The following is a 20,724-nucleotide window of genomic DNA, read 5'->3' as shown; positions in this document are numbered from 1 at the left end:
ATTGACAAGAAAAATTACTCTTGATTCAATCAGATTTAAGCTTAAATCAAAAAGAAAATTCGCTCTCATTAGAGTGCTTGGTTCTTGATTTAAGCTTAAATCTAAGTGAATCAAGAGTATTTTTCTTGTCGATGTTTTTAAGAGTCTGGACTCTAGATCCAATGTGTTTTTTTTCCAGTGTGGTAAAGAATCGATGAAGGCCCGGAAAGCCGATCTTTTTCTAGGGTTTCCGACTATCTGGAAATCAGAGGAAATCAGGGAATTTTTGACGACGGAGAAAAATCAGTGAAAGTCCTGGAATGGAGACTTTGCATGCAAATTTTTTATTGCTTCATCTGAAAAGGCTTAAAGAGCTGATTTCACAGAATGTTTTCATATTCTTTTTTTGATATGGGAAATAGTATAAAATTAGATTCAGAAGTGAGAAAATGCACCGCTTAGTGACGTCATCTGGCGGAATTTCCCATTTAAACACACGTATTCTAGTAGATTAGATCATTTTGTCTTATCTTCTTCAAGAATTGTTCAATTCATGAACCTAGGGTATCCTCGTGTTCAGTTGACTCAGTAGTTACCACTTAACTACGAAATTCTTCAAATTTCAGACAGCTGCAATTTCTCCATTCAGGGGAAATGTCCGGGAATTATTGACACATCAACTAATCACTAAAACATCACTGCTGATCTCCCAGTAATTTTTCACCCTTCCTGGTCGTTTGTAAGGCTTGCCATTTTTCAACCAGCTACTGAATGCCTTGTTTTATCATAATATGACCGTCAAACAAGGAGGTTTTGTCGAAAGTCAGCGTACTTTTGAAAACAGAAACAGGGAAATATTGTTCGAAGGTCTGCGAAAATCCGGGAATCGGAAAATGAAGAAATTATGGAAACCCTGCATCAGTTGCAATTCCAGTCGGCAGTGCTGAGTTTCGTCCGTTGAATTGAAATACATGTGAAACGGTCGATATTTATCGAAGCTGCCTCGCCAAGAATCAATTATTTTTAATGGGTGTCGATGAAGGAAAACAGTGTTACCAACTTACGAGACTTTACACTACGTTGTGCGTGGATGAATGAGACTCCGACATTGATACGAGAACGGAATGGCCTTAACGAACATTATTAATGGGACACATTATCCTCGATAACAACCATCCAGCCGGCATGGACAGTAACATTGTAACGTTAATTATCGATGACTCAATCACAGAAAAAAATTAAGTAAGTTCATTAAATAAATAATGGACAAACGGATATCACCGTGCAACTGGCGCCGGGTTGTTTTGATTAGACAAGTAAACTGCTCCTTATAATGTGAGTCCATATATAAAACGTGTTAAGTAGTTTTTCTCGTCGCACTATCACTCCAGATAATTCTGCCTTGCGAAGGAAAAAAGCCGTATGAACCTTCAGGCGTTGCCCAATTTTCTTTGATCAAACGCGAATTTCCTGGTACGCTTACGAACATTTTCCTCCCAATTTTTCAGGTGATTTTGTTCGCAACTTCACCTAAAGATTCTGAAAATTAAAAGGAAAAATATTCATAACTTTCCTCGAAAATAAACATTTTATCGAAGGAAATTTGGCAACTCTCAAATGATCATAAGGCGTTCTTCCTTAGCACGGCAGAATTGTGTCACTCCTCGTCGATATCTTCAGGAATCTGCACCTTCACCACAAATGAAACAAAATAGATGTTGCCTTTTGATCGAGGGGAAAACGGTTGAGCGGTGCTAACGGCAGGATTCGCCTTCAATTTTGCAAGTATGCACCACGGGCTCCACCGCGTTCGAATAGTGGTATCAAGGCGCCTAACCCAAGTCCAGCCATTGATAGCCATTTACAAGATCTATATTTTATGAACATGAGTAGGAGTTGATTCTTTGTACATTCTAGACATTTAATGTTTTTTTCTTATTGTCATGATCAGTTTTGATTTTATGAAGTTAACCTCATCGTATAATTCTTTACTGCTGTTCAAAAAGAACAGACGTTTTCTCGTTGATCAAGAGCGAAGCTGAGCGATCTCATAGGCAAGATTCTCCTTCATTTAGAGATGTTTGCAACCTGGGCTCCCTCGAGTTAAAATAGTGGTATCAAGGCGCTAACCCAAGTCCATCCATTCCAGCATAGCATAGCATAGCACATCTAGCATAGTTGCAGCCATTCATAAGTTATCTCTTAAAGATAATTCGCTAAACTGAGAGCAGAAACTACGTACATTTTGTTAATGAATGTCATTCTGTAATTATATTGAGTAGTTTTTGTATTAAGTACACGTAGTGTATTATGCATGCCAAAGTTAATGTGACAGTGATGTAAAGCGTTATTGTTCCAATGCGATGAACGATTTTCTGGAATTGTTTTTATCATCAGCTATGTTTCTAATAAACCAACACGCATTGTAAGTAATAAGTCGTATCGCGCTGTGCCATTGAAGAGAGCAATATTGCAAAATACCCTTACGTGCCAAATCCGTATATTATTTTATTATCTTGATTATGGGTTTTTAGCCTTGAGATACACGCAGCGAGGAAGCAAATTTTTTTTTTTTTTTTTTTTTTTTTTTTTTTTTTTTTTTTGACGCGGATGAAAGAACTGAAAGCGAATTACATATGTTAAAAAACTTTTTTTTCGCTCATCCTGGTCTCCTTCTGAGCAAAGCTAGCAGTAAGTTACTGAAGTAACAGCAGTCTAGTTTCGTGTGTAAAAGTGTTTTTCTCAATTTCAAACACAGCAGCCTGTTATCTAGATTTTCACCGGGGGAAAGAGATATTATCCCATACCCGACCCGCAAGTCTCGCTCGGGAGACGAGAGCCTCCCTCCAATTACTTCATCCCCGAAGTCACGTCGGGGAGGGCGGCTTTAAGGAGGCTCCTAAAACTTTAAAAGAGCTTAGACGCCAACCCGTCAAAACGTCGACTCTCCCGCGCCGCTGGCGTAACGCCTCATTTCACCAATAAATCGCGAATAAAGATTCAATCCATTTGTCTCGGACTCCAACTCGCCCTTAACCGCTGCGATTAAGGGAAGGGGTGGGGGTGGCGGCGCGATCGCCTCCTCTCCCACTCTGCCGTGCTAAGGAAGAACAATTAGAAAAAAACATTAATTGTCTAGAATGTACAAAGAATCAACTCCTACTCATATTCGTAAAATATAGATCTTGTGAATGGCTATCAATGGCTGGACTTGGGTTAGGCGCCTTGATACCACTATTCGAACGCGGTGGAGCCCGTGGTGCATACTTGCAAAATTGAAGGCGAATCTTGCCGTTAGCACCGCTCAACCGTTTTCCCCTCGATCAAAGGGCAACATCTATTCTGTTTCATTTGTGGTAAAGGTGCAGATTCCTGAAGATATCGACGAGGAGTGACACAATTCTGCCGTGCTAAGGAAGAACGCCTTATGATCATTCGAGAGTTGCCAAATTTCCTTTGATAAAATGCTTATTTTTGAGGAAAGTTATGATTATTTTCCCTGGAAATTTTCAGGATTTCTACATCACAATACAAGCATATTTATCTGAGAAATTTGTAGACAAATATCCTACAATTTACCTGAAAATTAGTGATTTACTAGGGGAAATTTGGCAACGCTTGAAGATTCATACGCCGTTTTTCCCCCAGCATGGCAGCGACTTTCCCGATGATAAACCAATCTCCGGCGCGATATTTAGACAATCCGAGCGCGCGATAAATTATTTAAAAGGCGACTCGAAATTTGTATCCAGCGAAAGGGATGTCGTCACGAGATCAGAGCTTGTTTTTATACCCCTCCGATCCCGGCTCCTCCGGCGAGAGAAACACACAGCATGTCTAATTTCTCTTTGTACTCACTCGCCGAGGCGGCCCGGCCTCAACCTGGGCGTTGCTAGCGCGGCTCTCGTAATATCGCGGAGCCGGAGCCAGCCATGCCGTGACTGATAACCGAGCGCCCGGGAGTGTTGCTGTCTCGCTCCGACCCACAGCAAACTATATTCCCCGTCTCTGTCTCCGATAGCGCATTCTCTCTCGCACCCGCGGTGGGCAGCGCCCGTCTCTCTCGCTCCCTCTCATCGCGGCCCCGATAGCGCCATCTCCGTCGCGCCGCGAGTGCGCCGCATCCGGGCGTCTCTCTCCTCCGTCGTCTGTCTCCGTCGCGCGGGCCGAAGCTCATTCACATTTGTATTCCCCTCTGAGTTGGAGGCAAGTCGGTTGGGTTCTTTCTATATTATGTTACGTCTCGTTTTGTCTCTCTTGTGCGCGCGGTTTAGTCCCGTCTCTCACTCCCACGAGGAGCATTACACGCTCTTCCCTGCCTTTGCCTCCTCGCGCTCGGATCCGAAGTGCGAAGACTTATAATTATTATTTGTGTGCCACCGTGTTTGCGCGTTCGGTGTACGAGTGCTCGTCCCCGAATTTCGCACCCCTCGCCGGGATACAGTGAATTTTTATCGGTTTTTTCGGCCGCTCCGGGTGTGATCGTGCGTTTTTCCTGCTTCCCCGAGCCTTGTGTGTCTATCTGGCATCCGTTTCGCATCGGGAGTTGAGTGAAATTTCGCCTTTCTGTGATAAATTGGTGTCGTGGGCCGTCAGTCGCCTAACCCGCATTTCGCCCTCATCATCCGGGTTTTGTTGTGTTTCTGTGGAAAGTGGCTGTGATTGTGAATATGTGCTGATTATGGATAAAGCCCCTCACCTATTGGATACCCTTTTGGATTAATTTCACCGTCAAATCTGGATACCTTTCGTCTTCGTTTCCTCAAACAATCATTTACTTTCACAGCAAGCAGGTATTTTGCTTTCGAATTCTCTTGGCTAGTTGCTTTGTTTCGTAGGCTATGAGTTCTATCCGGTGTAACTTTGCTCTTTGGACCTCTATATGATAACTGTCAGTATTGAAGATTGTGTCGTATTGTCCTTGTTTTGCCGAATTAGACAGTTGCAACACATCTCGAAGTGCGTCTGACTAATGCATTTGACTTGCCCCTAAAATTAAGTGCTTCCCTAGTGGCATTAGGAAGTCAACGCATTATTCAGGGTTATCTCCATTACTAACGATAGAGAGAGATCCTTTGTTCTTTCTTATCCGATTATCAAATCTCTTTGAGGGTTATTTTTACACGAGAAGGCTCGTTCAATGTGCTAAAATTAGGCTAGTCAGCACGCGTACTGAAAACCAAATCAGTGCGTCTAGCGTCTAGGCCTGTACGTAATCAGTAGGTAGGTGCTGTGTGTTGTCTACCGATAGATAAATCAAAATGGTGTTAGCTCGTTGATGAAGCTCCTCTTTGTTCATTCTCAGTCCCTACAGTGCCAAAAACTCGAACGAAGTCCACGATTTATCGTCGATGTTGCTGCCTTAAGATCGTGCCAACAATTACATAATTAGTATCAGTTTTCTTAATCATGTCTAATCTATTGCAACGCACGCCCACTGAGCCTCAAAATTACGATGCGAGAGTCCAAATTCTTCTCCCCCTGTGTTACATTCCGTTGATCCATAATCCAGTCACATGACAGGAAAATAAAACCAAGGTAAAGAAGGCAGGAAATGTTTCTCCCGTTTCTTTTGCCTAATAATTAACGTCACTTACTTAAACGGAAAGTCTCCCGGTCTCATAGCGATTACGTAATGCTAAAAATTTTCATTTGTGCGAGCTGAATATCAGTCCCAACCAACGAACTCCAAACTGGTAGCAAATTGCGCATCCAAGTTGTTGTTTTGTCCGTTAAAGCTGTTCGTGTTTAGATACCGAGAGCGAACCATTTGGTCAAACATCACGACACACCTAGCGACGATTTGGCGCTAAGAGGGCCGTGTGTAGCCGACGAGACTTAAAGTATGTCATGGTTTGCACATTTTACTAGGCTAAAAGATGAAAGAATCTACCGTGGTTTTCAGTTTTTCTATGTTCTGAAATCAACAAGTTGTTCCTGTGTTTTTCATCGAATGACGGTTGATATTTATGGAGTCGTAGATTAACAAACAAAAAAAGTATTCAGAACCGTCCAATCGTGAATGAAATCATGGCTTTTCGAAACGCGCTTCATGGCGGCATTCACCGTTGTAACCATGCAATGGCGAGGCGTGAATGATCGATTATCGATATTTCCCAATTTGAAGCTATCGTAAAGGATCGATTGCTAAGGTGTTCCCTCATTTCGATGTAGGTAAAGGCAGCTTCATGGGCAAAAATCTAGTTGGACTCGCCGAAGAAATGTGAGGGATTTTGCTCAATTATCGGAGGAGATATGACAACATGACTAATTTGCCAGAATACATGTGTTAAAATGGGCAATGCCGCCAGATGTCGTTACTGGGCGGTGCATCTCCTTGCTTTTAAATATATTTTTACGCTGTTTCCTTTATCAGGAAAATTTTTTAAAAATACTTTGAAATCAGCTCCTTAAGAACCCTCATAAGAAGCAATAAAGAAATGACGCGCTATTCCTCCAATCCGTGGGGAATAACATCACTACCTCGGAGGGCGTTAACTTTCCCTCCGGATGATTCCTGTCACTTTTGACCATCGACTACTCCATGCGTCTCAATTAATGGAGATGTTGCATGTGTGAGGAATTTGGGATTTAACTGTTGATTCTTATGTAAAAGTTCGCGAGAAACACGTGGTGCCACTGGTTTCCTCTGAAATCAACTTCCAAGCTCAAAAAAAGCTCTCAAGTTGAGGCCAAAATGGAGGGAATATCCCACGCTATCCTGAGAGTCCACCTCTACATCAAGACGAACTCTCCGTGCAAAGATATGGAGCAAATACATCGACAGGGCTGCCACTTTATTTGGGGACTCAAAAATTGAAAACACGGCATCACTACTAATGTATTTGCTCCTTATCTTCACATGGAGAGTTTGTCTTGATGGAGAGGTGGACTCTCAGGGTAGGGTGGGATATCCCCTCCACTTTGGCCTCAACTTGAGAGCTTTTTTTGAGCTTAGGAGTTGATTTCAGAGAAAACCAGTGGCACCATCGTGTTTCTCGCGAACTTTTACATGAAAATCTGTAGTCAAACTTCAAATTCCTCATACATACAACATCTCCATTAATTGTCGAAACACGATTTTCCCTTTCTCTGGATATCAACATATTTTTAGTCCTTCGAGACCGACTCCTATCGACTGCGCGGCGCACAGTGGATCGAGTCAATAGGAGAGGTCGGACAAAATTAGGAAACTTTAAACGCTTATAACTCCGTTTATGTAAAAATTTGAGGTTCTACAAGTGGTTTTATTGGTTCCCTCGTAAAATTTTCCTGTAGAGTTTCCTCTTGAACTGTAAAATGTGTCGAAGTAAACATAAAAATTTGCAGTTTTAGTCAAAAATTTCATGTGCTACCCTTCCCATTGACTCGATCCACTGTGCGGCGCTCGATCTTCGAGACTCTAACGAGGTTTCGGTCGGGTTATTATCGCGGATTCCTTCGGCGAACGCGATCGAGCGAGGATTATTCCGTCGTCGTCGGTTCGGCGGAGCTTCCCGGATAATACCCTTTCAATTTTCCACTTCTCACTTCGGGGAGCTCCAGCCGCGGCCCGTCGACTTCATTTCCAAGTCGTAAACGCTCCCCGGAACAGGCAGGAGACGGAACTCGGATTTCGGGCCGGATCGTTAGCGCGTTATTTACTAACGCCCAGCGTCTTCGGGTCGGAACAATGAGCGGGCGCTCTCGAGGAATTACCCGATGTTTTGGTTGGCTTTTCGCCAGACTCGGGATCCCCCGCACCGACGCACTGTGGATCGGGTCAATTAGAGAAGTCGGACATGAAACGGGGTGTCTAGCATCAGGAAAAACCGGAAAATATCAGGAATTCTGGCCGATCAGGAAAAAATCAGGAAAATTGTAAAAATCGGACGTTTTATCAGGAATGTTTCTTACGCGAATCTCCTCAGTGGAGAAAGTCTTACTGCTTTTTGCCTATCGTGCCAGGAGTCGAGAAAAATCAGGAAAATTTCAGGAATTTTCAAAATTAAAAAATCAGTTTATAAAATATCAGGAAAAATCAGGAAAATATCAGGATTTTTAAAAATTACAAAATACTAAACACCCTGTGAAATTTTTGACCAAAAATGCAAATTTTTATGTCTATTTCCTCACATTTTAAAACTGTAAGAGGTGCCACTGGAGAAAATTGTACGAGGAAACCAATGGAACCACTTATAGAACCTTACAATTTTGTTTAAACGGAGTTGTAAGCTTTCAATGTTTCTAAATTTTGTTCGACCTCTCCTATTGTGTCAATATGAGAGGCCAGACGTAATTCGGAAACTTTAAACGCTCATAACTCCGTTTATACAAAATTTTGAGGTTCTTAAAGTGGTTGCATTGGTTTTCTCGTGAAATTTCCTTCTTACAGCACCTCTTGATGTTTAAAATGTGACGAAATGAACATCAAAATTTGCAGTTTTAGTCAAAAATTTTCATGTCCGACCTCTCTCCAATTGACTCGATCCACCGAGCGACGTCCAAGAGCCAGAGTCACTCGCTGCCGCTGCCGCACTGAGGGAAAACACCGTATGAGACTTTAAACGTTGCCATATTTTCTTCAATAAAACACGAATTCACTCGGGAAATCGTGAGTAAATTTCTTCTAAATTTTCGGATAATTTTCTTCGAAATTTTACCTCAAATAGCTGAGAAAATCCAGGAAAAATATGCATATCTTTTCTCAAGAATACATGTTTTATCTAGATGAATTTGGCAACTTTCATATGTTCATACGGCGTTCTGCCTTAGCACGGAAGCTCAGGAGAGATTTCGTCTCGATTGGTGAAATTTTCCTCGCAGCGACAGCACTTGGTGATCTTGATTTCATCGTTTGGAATCGGAACTCAACACGGAAATGCTCAGATGAGCTCTAAATTGGATAAGAATGCCTTCATTCCAGGGTTCAGGAGATTGTAGTAATGGTCGGTTTACCATAGACTGATTATTATTCGGGCGGATTTTGAATCGATGTTCGCGGCATTATCGTATCTTATGCCCTGTAAGCTCCTTTTACTTGACTTAATTTCCCATTTGTAAATAGGTCAAATTTTGCAATAATCAACCACTATTTCTTGCTCATCCATGAAACAACTGTCTGCCGGCGGAAACTGATAGCAAACATGTTTCTCTTGAATGAGCCGAAAATTTCGGCTGCGTTTTACTAAATGTATTCCCAATCGAAATTTCTATGATCATTACAAGGGGATTTCCACACTTGAACCTCATCAGATTCTGGGCGTTCCCTGGCAGTTTTGAACGCATATTTCGTAATAAATCCGTATTTTGCCGCCCGTTTAAACTAGCAGTGGTGAGAAAAGAACGATCGATTTATCGATGTTTCCCCATTGGAAGATATGGTAATGAATCGATTATCAAGGTGTTCGCTGCGAATACCAAGTTTACCGATCTTTTTCCATAGATCAATCGATTTATCGCAAAGCACGCGGCGTCACTGATTTTCATCCTTTCAAATCCCTCTTTCAGAATTTTTATTATTATTTTTTTTAAAAAAAATGTGTTTGCCTTTCCAAGTATACTTGTCTCTTTTTTTGGGTTTGTTTTTGTTGGTGTTGCCCAGCTCAAGTTTCCGCCAAAGCAGAACATCCGTCAACGAGTCAATCGGAGAGTTTTCCTTGTAGCTCGGGCATCCTAAGGAAGTGGTAGGGGTCTCGCAGTGGCGTGGCGTGCTTTGCGATACATCGATTGCTTCGCCATTTAAACCTATGAGAAAGGATCGATAAACAGGGTGTTCGCAGCAAACACCTGAATAATCGATTCTTTACCATAGGTTTAAATGGCGAGATATCGATAATCGATCATTCGCGCCACGCCACTGGGGTCTCGGAATGGAGTGGCATGTCAGGGCGAGGGAGAGGGGGAAACAAGTTTTAGCGCTCTGGAGTTGAGATATCGGCGTCGCGGAATAGGATTGAATCGATTCGGCTGTAGTGACCGGCTTTGATTCGAGTGGTGTTGCCACTTTCGGCGAGAAAATACTCGACACCCGTGTAGGTAAAATCGTAGAATGCACTGATAGTTGGTAGCACTGGATTTGGGCCCAGTTGTCGCCCCAAAGGTCGCCGAAACATCGAGAAAGTTTCGTGTTACTTCCTTCTATTCGCAAAATTAATTTCTGCGTTTGACTTTCTCGTTGAAACGCTATTTTTTTGGTAATGGCCTGGTTACACGCTCAAATTTCCGTCAAATTCCGATCAAAATGATGACCAAGATGGCGATCGAGAGTTATCCAGATTGATGAGTAAAATTAATTAAAACAGCGTGTTGATTGAAATAAGTATGAAATAAGCATGAAATAAGCACGGTTGTGTGGAAATCAGATGAAGGATGAGCCCCTCAGCTCCATCATCTAACGTCAAATTTTTGCAGGCCGCAGAATTTTGATGGTAGATAGTGCGCGCACCAGTCACCATTTGTTCGGAAATTGATGGAAATTTGAGCGTGTAACCAGCACATACCTGGTATTGATTCCTTGGCATTGGTATTTTAAATGAGCGTGTAACCAGCACATACCTGGTATTGATTCCTTGGCATTGGTATTTAAAATGGGCGCCATTGGCGTGGCGTGGCGTACTTTACGATATATCGATTTATCTGCCCTTTAAACCTATGGAAAAAGATCGATGAACAGGGTGTTCGTCACGAACACCTTAATAATCGATTCTTCACCATACCTTCAAATGGGGAAATATCGATAATCGACCATTCGATCACACCACTGATGGGCGCAAGCACGTGTTACCTTCTAAAATGAAAACTTCATGGTGTCACTAATTAATGGAGAATTTGCACGCAAATTTTTTATCGTTTCATCTAAGAGTGTTCAAAGAGCTGATTTTGCAGTACTTCTAATCTTTTTATTGATAGGGGAAATGTCTCAGCGGTGATTTTAAGTGGAGTTATTGGTTTAGTATCCAAAAGATCTGTAAAAGTTAAACTGGGTGAAAGGAAAATTCGATCATGCTTTACGTTATGTAAACCGTATGTCAACCTTGGGTTACTACTGAGTAGTCGTAAACTGTCACACTTAAAAAGTGGTCAGTGAGCACTCAAAACAGTGTGACCTTTCGCTTTAATTGACTTTGCTCCTGCCGTTATCATATCTTTGCTTCAGCTCTTTTTTCACGTGTAAATTTTCTAAACTGAACGCTATAATCGTTGGCTTTTTTTGTAGACTTGCTAGGCACGAATCATAACTTCTGTATTGAAAGAGAGTGCTTTTATTTATTGAAAAGAAAAATCCCGGCACGAACGCACCGTCACCTGATAGTCAATATGTCGTGATTCGGTTTAATGATTAGGTATTAGACGTGCAACTTAAGTTTGACGCACGGTTTACATTACGTAAAGCGTCATTGAATTTTCCTTTCACCCTGCTCTACGCTTACAGATCTTTTGGGTACGACACCGGAACACGGTGGATCGAGTCAATCCGAGAGGTCCCAGGGCATGAAGTTTTTGACCAAAACTACTAATTTTGATGTTAATTTTGCCACATTTTAAAAATTAAGAGGTGCGTCTAGGGGAAAATTTCACGAGGATACCAATAGAACCACTTTTAGAACCTCAAAGTTTTGTATGAACGGAGTTATAAGCTTTTTAAGTTTCCAAATTTGTTCGACTTATCCTATTGATCCTGTCCAGTGTGCGGAATCAAGAACGAGGACCCGTGTGCGGCGAACTTCTCTGCGCTGTGTCGTAGCCACTCATCCGGAGTTTCGTACTTTTTGATCTTTTAAGCCCAACTTTTCCATGACATTAAAATATGATCTTATCAAATGCCTGGCAGGAATTATGTGCCAACTGCTCAATTGCGGTTTGTGCTTTTCCTCTCTCTACATTTTCCAATGTAGTTGAATGTTTGGAGGAATCTTGCGTGTTTTGCACCTCAAGCTGGTACCTAGGTGCGTGCCAATGGCGTTTAGGTTTTGTCACTGGAAATCCGGCCGTAAGGTCGACGTTTCCATACATCTAGCTCATTTTATTTTATCTCGAATGGGTCGGCGTTAGTCGGCCCTCATTCATTTAGTTTTATCCCTGATTTTGAGTTTAACGTGGTATGACCCCAGAGAGACGTTTCATTTCTGTAATGTTACCATTGAACTCGTCCTGGAAACTGCTGACTCTCACTTCATCAGCCTGCACTACTTTCTTGTAAATAATACGCGGTTCTAAAAGTTAAAACTCACGTCGATTTCATTTTAATTCCATCTTCACTCTCCTTATTTTTTCATTAATTGAATCGAAATCATTCTTTTCTGTCTTTGATACTCATCAAATCCTTTTTTTTCTGTTTCAGGTGAGTTTCTGACATATTTTTGCTACACTGGCAAAACGTATGTATATAATTTCATGCTTAAACCATACCTTCCGTGCTTAGGGAGAACTCCGTATGAACATTTTCGAGTTGCCAAATTTCCTCCAATCAAATGTTTATTTTTCAGGAAAGATATTAATATTTTTCCTTGAAGTTTCCAGGGACTATAGGTTAAATTGCCAACTAAATTATCTGCAAAATTGGAAGGAAAATATTCATAAGTTTACTAGGAAATTTGTGTTTTATCACACGAAATTTGGCAAGGCCTGAAGGTTCATAAGGCGTTTTTCCATACCACCTCAGAAATCGACTGAAGTTATTGAAGTTAAGTGCGCATGTTACGTATTAAGTTCTACGATCTGCAATGATAACAGCTTTGGCTCATCTGTGGTCCAACAGCTTATCATGCACTGGAAAAAAAAGTCGCTTGGATATAGAATCCAGACTCTTAAAAACATTGAGTAGACAAAATACTCTTGATTCAATCGAATTTTTGCTTAAATCGAGAGCCAAGCCTCTTAATTTAAGCGGATTTCCTTTTGATTCAAGCAAAAATCCGATTGAATCAAGAGTAATTTTTCTTGTCATTATTTTCAAGGGTTTGGACTCTAGATCCAAGCTACTTTTTTTCCAGTGTGGTTACAAGTCTTTTTTCCCCGGTGATATTTTATGTTTTAATCGGTCTCGAGCATCTTGGGCTGGTCGCACTCGGAACCAAAATACCCGAGTCTCGATTCGCTGCGTTTCACTCACATTCCGTCCCCGCTCATTTGTTCTCTTTGCTTTTTATGTGGCCACAAGGTGTCTTTTTGTGTTTTTTTCGGGGCCCCTTCCCCCCTGCACGTCCATCCGCAAGTTAGGCTATGACGTCTGGGCAGGAGCCAAGAGTCGGCCGGGGTTCTGTCATTGTTCGGCGAAGAATGGCTCCCCGAACCACGCAGTGGCGTGTCGCGGTTCGCGATAAATCGATTGGACTGCCATTTAAACCTATGGAAAAGGATCAATTATCGATTTATCGTACTAATCGATTTCTCACCGTAGCTTTAAATAGGAAAATATCGATAGTCGTCGATTCACGCCTCAACTGAGTAAGAACGTCGTATCCTTAACGGGAACCCCGTTTACATATGCGGTTTTTGCCCTGCGTGGCAGCGTTCTCCCTCCCTCGCACGCATTTTTAAGGGTACTGCGCCTCCGTCCCTTTGACTCGCGATGATTGTATGCTAATCGTCGCAGAGGGTGCCAAATCAGTGTGTTAATATCTGATATCTGTGTCAGTCTCTTCATTAGCATGGCCATAATGTTTAGAATATTGCATGACAACTTAACCGTACACCGTTTTGATTTCACACCAAGCACTTCATTTGGGTTAATAGAAAGTTTCAGATGGTGAAACACCAAGAATGCTCTGAAATAAAATACGCGAAAAATATAGAGAATTTTACAGTTAGGAAGTACTGCGGGACCTACAACTATAACATGGAAGGATGGATAGGAACCAAATAGCCGAAAATGTTCAGAGGGGGGCAGGAATCCAAATTCAACAAAATGGAAGTTATTATATAAGAAAATCCGGAAAATAGCGTTTTGGAGGCGGAAATTATTAGGTCATGACGGATTTTTAGATCTGAAGTCCTAGCCTAGACGTTGTTCAGGTCGGCCCCCTGCCTGCACCCTTATGTGTCGGACAGTGGCGCGGCGTGCTATGCGACTTATCGATTGATTTGTCATATAAACCAACGGTAAAGGATCGATAAACAGGGTCTTCGCGACAAACACCTCATAGTCGATTCTTTACCTTAGTTTGAAATGGGGAATACTCGATCATTTACGCTACACTGGAAAAAAAGGCGCTTGGATCTAGAGTCCAGACTCTTGAAAACAATGACAAGAAAACATACTCTTGATTCAATCGGATTTTTGCTCAGATCGAGAACCAATCATCTTGATTTAAGCGGATTTCCTGTTGATCCCAGCAAAAATCCGATTGAATCAAGGGTATTTTTTCTTGTCATTGTTTTCAAGAGGCTGGACTCTACATCCAAGCGACTTTTTTTTCCAGTGCATACCACTGTTTCAGATTTCTATCCTCAGCGAAAAGTCAATGGAATCGTTCTTATTTTTGACATATTCGTTTGCTTCTAACTCCTGGATCAAGCTTCGACCCGATTCGATTCGAAACAAGCTCACCATCAGTGGAGGTATTCTTGGACCATGGCGGCAACGCGGCCGTATCGATAGACCGCGCGGTTTAGTGTCATATCGAAGAAGTGCTCGGAGCCCGGGCATGAATAGGGCGAGCATATCAACATGCTAATGAATAATGAATGCAGGAGTGTTAGAAGATTTATGGTCGCTCATTGTCTCTGCTCCTTATCTATTTGTGCGCTTAATTTACCTACTTCGCGTCGCGGAGCGCGCTTCGCCGCTGAATGAGACGCTAAGCCGAGAAGTTGCCCCGGACGGCAGTTCCCGAGTTCGCGGCTCGAGTCGACCGTATGTTCGGCTCCGCCGCCGCGTGAGGTCGCGTTTTGAAACCAAATCGGACGATCTTCTACAGCCACATGCCCATTTTTCTCCTCTTGAGCGTTCGTTTGAACTTCAGGGGTCATTAGAGAAATAGATTGTTTTGTTTTATCATTGACCGGTTCGGTGGACCACTACACGCAAAAACAGTCGGTGCTGATGACCAACGTTCGAAACTCACCTTTGAGTTTTAGGAGCCATGTGGCGCATCAAGCCCGATTTTTAGGCGCCATTGAAGATTTTTTAGCGCCCAAATTGACTTTTTGCCTATATATTACGGCGCATTTAGTGGAAAGTTAGCCGCAAGATGTTTTCGTAACAGAACTAGTAAGTAGTTGTAACATGGGGAAGACAAAAGCTTTAAGAATGAAATCGTGAAGAATAGAAAAAGCTTTTACTTGTAGTGTTGAAAATTCTGAACTTTTGTAATTCAAATAGATTTTTCTTTCTTTCTTTCTGTAACTTCCTATGAAAATATAAATTTTCAGGGGGCAATTTTTAGGGGCCACGTTGGCGCAGAGCCTTCATTTTTTAGGCGCCATGGCCGATTTTTTAGGCGCATTTGGCGCGTTGGCGCCTGTGAGTTTCGAACACTGCATGACAGAACTTTCTGTTCGCAAGGCTCCCGAACTTTCTATGTCATACTTGCGAAACTTTTCTGTTGTGAGAATAGAACCTCGGTCCTGAGCACAGAGTACTCTGTCTCCATAACGGGAACTTCTGTAGCTGCAACTAAGAAAGTACAAGCGCCTTACTAACAGAAGTATTTCTTTCAGTGTACACAAGGCACGGAGGAATTTATTCTAATGAGTGTTCCTCAGCCAAAATTTCACGTTTAACACGATCCGCTCAACTATAATTATTGAAATTAACTCCCAACCACTTCGGCTCAGCTACAGCAAATTGTTTACACCATAAACAATAAAGGGTGGGATATAAACACTGTTAGATTGAAGAACCTGCCAAAACCGTTGTTAGGCGCGATTCTACTCACGTAGAGTAGTGCGTTTCTTGTAACCGGGCACTTCAAATCTCCTGCACCCAGTGTAAATTAAAAACTTAATATGTTAATTAAGAGTTGATGATAGTAATTTTCAATGCGAGTATTGTGTTTTTCGTGAAATTTTGATTAAAAATTACGTATCAGAATCTTTGAAGTCGTGCTTTGTCTAGTGGTCATTTCTCTCGTGTTTGTCAAAGACACAAATCTCGGGCGGGGGTTGGACCGCGGAGCGGCCAAGGGGCTCTTTCGCAATGGAGATATTGCATGTGTGAGGGATTTGCGATTTGACTGTTGTTTCTTAAGTAAAAGTTTGCGAGAAACACGATGGTGCCACTAGTTTTCTCTGAAAGCATCTCCCAAGCTCAAAAAAGCTATCAAAGTGAGGCCAAAATGGGGGGGATGTCCCGCCCTACCTTGAGAGTCCACCTCTACATCAAAACAAACTCTCCATGCAAAGATAGGGAGCAAATACATTAGCAGGGTTGCCTTTTTATTTGGGAACTCCAAAACTGAAAACACGGCATCACTGCTAATGTATTTGCTCCCTATCTTTGCTGGAGAGTTTGTTTTGATGTAGAGGTGGACTCTCAGGATAGCTTGGGATATCCCCTCCATTTTGGCCTCAACTTGAGAGCTTTTTTTGAGCTTGGGAGTTGATTTCGGAGAAAACCAGTAGCACCATCGTGTTTCTCGCTAACTTTTACTTAAGAAACAACAGTCAAATCGCAAATCCCTCACATGTGCAACATCTCCATTCTCAAATAAACCATTTTTTCGCACCTGAAATCGGTGCTACGCCCCTCGCCACTCGGCCAGCCGCGGATGACGTGTATAAATCACTGGGCCGCGGAGACGGTCCCGTCAAAAGCCGGCGTTATTATCCCGGCCCGCCATCCCCGCCCCCCCCCCCCCGTCCTACCCCCCAACTCGGATCCGTTCCGAGCGCCCCCCGCCCCCGCTCGCCCGCTTCAAAGTTCAGCTCAGCTGTCGCCCCCCCCCCCCCCCCCCCGCGTCGCGGCGCCCCGCCCTTCCCGAGCCCGGAGCCACTCATTTATGTACTCATTACTCATTAATCCTCGTTTTGTACGTTTCCCCGGATCCGCGCGTTAAGCGTCGAGCCGACCCGGGAAGAGCGCCGTGTGAGCTTTCCCATGTTGCCGAATTTCCTCTGATCAATCGCGAATTTTCCGGGATCTTCGTGGATGGTTCTCCTCCCGTTTTCTTGTTGATTTTTCTCGCAATTTGATTCTAAGTATCTAAATATCTTATTGGAAAATATATACAAGTTTTCCTAGAAATCTGGGTTTTATTGGTTGTAATTTGGCAACATTTGAATGTTCATACGGGAAGAGCGCTGTGTGAGCTTTTGGATGTTGTCAAATTTCCTCTGATCAATCACGAATTTTCCGGGAACCTTTGTGGATGGTTCTCCTCCTATTTTCCTGTTGATTTTGCTCACAATTTGATTCTAAGTAGCTAAATATCTTATTGGAAAATATATACAAGTTTTCCTAGAAATATGGGTTTTTTTGGTTGTAATTTGGTAACATTTGAATGTTCATACGGCACTTTTGCTGAGGACGACAGTGAACCTGGCCTCCCGCGCCTGCCTTTCGACGGAAAGAAGTGGAGCCTCGGTTCGAGATGATTTGGGCCGCATTTTGCAGTTTGGAACAGTCTGGCTCATCTGAAAAAACATTTATGTGCATAGGGAAACTAATGGCACATACGCTGTTTTTAAACCGGGCCGAACTTTACAGTTCCAAATTGCAAAATGAAGTCCATTTCGAACGTGTGGCGTGTTTCTTGTGGGAGATGGTGGCGATTTTGCAATTCGATTATAACATTGTTTTTTCTCCATGTAAATCCATTGAAAATGTGGATCGTATTCTATAGTGGTTCGATGTATAGTTAAGTTCAATATAATAGAACATAGCCTCTAACAAAACTTTTTGGTTTTGAAGTTAGAAAAGCTGAAAATGAGACAATTCCTAAACAATTCACTTTTTATTGTCGTTTGGTACTCAAAGCATACAAAGTCTATCACAAAAAACCCGTTCCCTCAGATTTCTCCATTGACTTTTGAGGGTACGTAAGCTTGTTTACATTTTGAACCAATCAATATCGACACAATCTCATCTGTTTGATGTATGGAATACGATACGTTGATTTTAAGGACTGCAAGCTGCCTCACCAAGAATCGCAAGCAAAGCGCGTAGGGTGTATGAATTCACGCCGACAAAGCGTTGGTGAAAATAATGTAACCAACATAAAATAAGTATAATCCAGTACTCGCCCGGTCATAAAATCCACTAATATTTCCCGACCGAACAAACGTCAGCGGAGCTATCTCGTGTGGTTCATAAGAATGTACGACGGAATAAAATAAAAAGATAGGAATTTTTCGAACTAAAGTCTGCGGATTGATTCGCTGAATGCGCCCGTCCTATTTTTCAAGAGTTTTCCCCGCCGCACAGTGCAGTGTCCTTATGGGCGGATGGGAAATAATTCATATCTGATCGAATAATGCATGGAATTCAATGAAATTTTGACAGTGTTAAGTATTCATCATGTTCTTCCTTGTATTAAAGTCAAAGTTTCCAAAATTCCCCAAATGATTGATTATGGTGTTGCCAAATTTTGCCAAATGTGCCGTTATTTTTTCACTTATTTTAATGACATGAGTACATTATTTTTGTGGGTAAAAGAGAGAAAACCAACCTGAAACACTACTAATAAGGCTTGCGAGGGTATATCTGGCCCTCTCATAATACCTCCATTTAAATACAGTGTTGCCAACGCGCCTGGAAAAAGCAGTTTTTTTAGCAATAATTCAAGGATTAAAATGTATAGATTCACGCAAGCTCGCTCCAAAAATCGACTGTATACTTACAGATTCTAACGATGCATATTTTATTTTTTAACTCTGGGCCTAACAAAACTAAGGTCTATCCTTTCTTTCATTCCCAATTTCAATGCTGCGTGAAATGAAAGCTGAAAAATTCAAATATACACTATAAAATAATGAGGTTTCCGAGGATCAGCATGAGAAAAAGGACGAACACTTGAATTTGGTCATATTACAAGTCTTTAATATAAAGGAAAAGGCATTTCAAAAAATAAAAAATTCAGCACAGTAAAACATCACCGAAAATTTACAGCAAACTTAAACTTCACAAGAGACAAGAGAAAAAAGAGAGATAAAAACAAAAAATCCATAAAAATACACAAAATCCATAAAAAATACACGACATTTTGTCAAATCTTCGTCTGAGACACGTTTGTTTGCGAATAGTTCTGCGGAGTTTCCCCTCAATTGTTGTAACGCACTCCTTTTTTGATGCCCGTGTCCACAAGTCGAAGAGATCTAGTCCAGGCGCCTGGTAGCTAAAAATGAGGCTACCTGGAATTTCGGGTACACAGCGATTTTTTTACCTACTATATGTTTTTTGGGTCGCTGAATCCGAATCTGAAGTTTTCAACCGCGTATCTGGTGAGCATATTCCGCCATTTTGAAAAAATGGCCTAAAAAGGCCTTTTTTGCGGTTTTATTGATATAGCGGCTACGCATGAGAAAAAGTCCCGGATTGAGTTAATGTTTTGAATAGCTGACATAATTTGAAAGAAAATGATGTGTACATATGCTAGGTTTGCTTAAAAATTGAGGAAGATCCAGCATCGTGAACATCGCGCCCATTCACGTTTTCGCGGCGCACCCGTCAACGCGCGATCCGGCTCGCCGCGGTCAGCCAAGTTCCGAAACGTTCCAAAGTTCCGAAATCCGAGGTTCCTCAATTTTTAAGCATACTTAGCATATTCATATACAATTTTCTTCCAAATTATTTCAGCTATTCAAAACATTAACTAAATCCGGGACTTTTTCTCATGCGTAGCCGCTGTATAAAAAAAAAAACCGCGAAAAAAGGCCTTTTTAGGCCATTTTTTCAAAATGGCGTAAAATGCTCACCATATACGCGGTAGGAAACTTCAGATTCGGATTCAGCGACCCCAAAAACATAAAGTAAGCCAAAAAAAATTGCTGTGTACCCAAAATTCCAGGTAGACTTACCAGGCGCCTGGACTAATCAGAGTTTTTCAGAGCGCGACCTTGAGACAGAAAAAACGATATAACTTTATTATTCGCAGCCAGACGCAGATGGGACTTAAAAATTCAGAATCTACAGGAAATTTGCAATCATTATCACTTGTCAGGAAAATAGGTTATTTTTGGTTTTTCTTAAAAACGTCTTTAAAGTTTAAATAAGAGGGAAGAATATTAAATTAGAGTACCATCGAAAAACGTGCTCAAAAGTATTGTTTAGGAGTTGAAAAAATAATTTTTACGACTAAATCTTAATTAAATAACTTACCAGGAGTGTTTGTAGCCATTTTTATCACCAACCGGACATTTGGTACCGTGTCAATCAGCCTTGATCACTGCTATCACAACACTTGCGCGTCATCGGCTACCAGTCACCGCGCGCGGAGCTTAAATCTCATCACCTCCCCTCACGCCAATTCGATGCAAATCAGTAAACAAACATTGAAAATAATACCACCAATGTCCCCATTTTTCGTATATCTCATTACTTTTTTCATTTTACATGTTCGAAAATTTGACTTATTTCCATTGGACACTGCACTGTGCGCCGTTTCGTCTTCTCCTTCTTCTTCTCTCTCTCTCGGGCGGTCGTGACGCCTGACGCCGAGCAAATCTGCAATTTCCGTCATGAAATCGCAAAGCCGGTGCTTTTTATTGCGCGACATTCAGATTCAAACGGAAAGTCATTAGATCTCTCCTCGATCGTTTACGGTTGGTGCTCGCCCGCCGCGCACCGTTGTCAGATCGCACTGAATAACGAGCTTATTCAACACT

General features: G+C 41.9%; 1 protein-coding gene across 3 annotated transcripts in view; it reads left to right on the top strand.

The window, feature by feature from the left end:
* sbb (scribbler) overlaps positions 1-20,724 on the top strand; it is a 411,047-nt gene that overhangs the window by 229,946 nt on the left and 160,377 nt on the right. Inside the window, exon 1 of one of the 3 annotated variants that reach the window (XM_019052798.2) lies at positions 4,148-4,772. The exons of the other annotated variants lie outside the window; for them this stretch is intronic. The gene's annotated coding sequence lies outside the window, so the exon portion shown is untranslated. Of the gene's footprint in view, positions 1-4,147; positions 4,773-20,724 lie in introns of those variants that run through there. 3 annotated transcript variants of the gene reach the window in all.

Source organism: Bemisia tabaci, chromosome 8, assembly GCF_918797505.1.
Source record: "Bemisia tabaci chromosome 8, PGI_BMITA_v3".
In the NCBI taxonomy this organism is placed as follows: Eukaryota; Metazoa; Arthropoda; class Insecta; order Hemiptera; family Aleyrodidae; genus Bemisia; species Bemisia tabaci.
This window is presented reverse-complemented; position numbering and strand designations above follow the sequence as displayed.